The sequence below is a fragment of the Rhagoletis pomonella genome, unplaced genomic scaffold, assembly GCF_013731165.1.
Source record: "Rhagoletis pomonella isolate Grant_MI unplaced genomic scaffold, Rhpom_1.0 Rhpom_scaffold_00665, whole genome shotgun sequence".
In the NCBI taxonomy this organism is placed as follows: Eukaryota; Metazoa; Arthropoda; class Insecta; order Diptera; family Tephritidae; genus Rhagoletis; species Rhagoletis pomonella.
In genome coordinates, this window is record NW_023459219.1 from 62,144 (window position 1) to 64,738 (window position 2,595).

The 2,595-nt window shown below is 37.7% G+C and overlaps 1 protein-coding gene across 1 annotated transcript in view; it reads right to left on the reverse strand.

The window, feature by feature from the left end:
- LOC118751383 overlaps positions 1-1,866 on the reverse strand; it is a 47,640-nt gene extending 45,774 nt beyond the window's left edge. The window contains exon 1 of the mRNA XM_036486205.1: positions 1,739-1,866. The gene's annotated coding sequence lies outside the window, so the exon portion shown is untranslated. The remainder of the gene's footprint in view (positions 1-1,738) is intronic.
- Positions 1,867-2,595: the final 729 nt, after the last annotated feature.

Below are 2,595 nucleotides of genomic sequence, written 5' to 3' on the forward strand. Positions count from 1 at the left end.
AAAAAATAATTAATCAAATCGGTTGAGACATGAAGGCTCCAGTGAATTATGAACATTAAATCCCATTTATTGACCACTGTGCAGCGCCAAATAGCGGGTCTATTTTTCGCATACGTATCCAATTTTGTCGCTGTTGGTATCACAATGGATTCCAAACTCAATTTCAACCATGATATTAATGTTACAGCCAATAAACCCAAAGGTGTTTCTGCATTTGTAAAGCGATGGTCAAAAGAGTTCAAAGATCCTTAAGTTACAAAAGCTCTTTTTACCACTTTAGTTAGACCTATACTAGAATACGGGTCTATTGTTGGGAATCCCCGCTACCAAGTTCATTCAGAAAGGATTGAATCAATTCAAAAACAATTCTTGCTTTTTGCGTTGCGCGATTTTAACTGGGATTCAGACTACAATCTCCCCCCCCTTTCACTAGTCGTCTAAAGCTCATAAATTTGCCTACACACGCAAGTCGTAGAGAAATGCTAGGTATAATATTTATGGTAAAATTAATGACAGGCTTGATTAATAGCCCGGCCCTTCTCGCTGAGGTAGATTTTAATGTTCCCTCTCGAGTGTCAACACACTTTCGACCTCTATTTTTGAAGCAATGCAAAATTAGTTTTGAACTAAACGAATCATTCCGTGGTTAACGAAGTTAATCCTGTTGCCACACAAACAGTCGCAGCATACGCGTCTTGGCACCCACGTCACTGTTGACAGTTACAAGTTTGATTTCGTTTATTTGCGAACCAGAATTAACAGCAATAATAATGTCAGAAATCCAACGGAGAATCACACTTGCTAACAAGTGCTTATTTGGACTGAGTAGGCAATTGAGAAGTAAAGTCCTCTCTCGTCGTACAAAGATCACACTCTATAAGTCACTCATCATGCCTGTATGGCTCGGAGGAATGGCAATGAAAACATCTGATGAGCGGATGTTGGACATTGCGAGAAAAAGATTCTGCGAAAGATTTACGGACCTTTACCCGTTGGCGATGGCGAATACAGCAGACGATTTAACGATGAGCTGTATGAGCTTTACAACGATATAGACATAGTGCAGCGAATTAAAATTCCGCTGGCCATGTCGTTCCAAAGGACAGAAACGCTCCTGTTTTGAAAGTATTCAACGCGGGCCGCGATGTTGGTAACAGGAGAAGAGGAAGGCCTCCTCTGCGCCGGAAAGACCAGGTGGAGACGGACTTGGCTTCACTTGGCATTTCCAATTGGCGTCAGTTGGCGCAGAAGAGAAGTGACTGGCGGGCTGCTTTGGACTCGGCCAAAATTGGTTACAGCGCCAATAAAGAAGGAGAAGTGGCAGAGCGTGCAAAGGAGCGTGCTAGTATTTGTTAGCTTTCATTTTTTATTTTCGAACCATAAAAAAGCAGTGACAAATATACAAATATTGTTAAGCGGTATTGCCATTTTGTAAAATTGTTCGTGCTTGTGAAGCTTTGTATTTCCTATTTTGGTTAAATTTTAATATTTAATTTAATATTCGTAACTTTAGTGGCTTCCTGGCGGTATATAACTTACTTAATAGCGAAATTTCTGCTTAATTCTGTTTAGTGGATAAATTACTTTTACAAAAGTACCAAACCTTCACATTGCAGACAACGAATTTTTAGATTTTTGCCCAATTAGGCGGCACTGTGCGCCGGGTATTTAGCATTCGGCATCGCCCAAACTTAGACTTCTTTACTTATTTTACTTAAAATGATATACTTATACTCACTTTCCAACGTGATTTGGCGAAGTTCTTCTTAAGTTGCTCAGAGACGGTGCCATGAATATTTTTATTACTCGCAGCATTGCCAGAAATCCTGTTAAAAAAAGGGGAAAACGTGTAGTCCTTTATAAATATTCTTCAGTGTCTAAAAATAATTAAGAATAAAGATAAGTAAAACGATGGTACAAAAAAAGTCACGAAACAACATGAAAATATGTTCAGTATAGTTCCGTTTGGTGACAGGTAATAAGGTCAATGGAAATAAGGTCAATTGACTTTATTTCCCACCCTGGTGCGAAATAAAGTCAGTTGACATTATAACCTTTTCAAAAGCGAAATAAAGTCAACAAAAATTTGGAAATAAAGTCATTGACGCTATTTCCTCATTCAAATGGAAATAGCGTCAACAATGCTTAAAGTATGTCGATTCAAAGAAAAATCTTGTTCTTACAATATACATTGCCCCGTAAGTGTTGTTTTTTAATAGATGAAAAAGGTTATTGCCAATTCCTCAGTGTTGTGATATTAATCCACACACAATCATGAACTACCACCAATTGATTTTATTAAAAAATTTAAATTACGAGTATGTAAAAACACGATGCGAAAAACTAAACGCCTGCGCACAGCTGGAATACGAGAAATATTTGAAGAAAGAGTGTAAAGGGTGAACACACCAAAACTGCGACACTTTGGGAAGCTTATAACTTACCCAAAACGATTTCAATATTTTGAAATTCAAATACCATAAGTTGACCTTAGATGAACGTAGAAGAAATTTCATTTGAATTTGATTCCTAGTTGAGTTAAAAATGGCAACCGAGCTAGAAACGAGACAAAACATTTTGCACGAGTTTATAAAT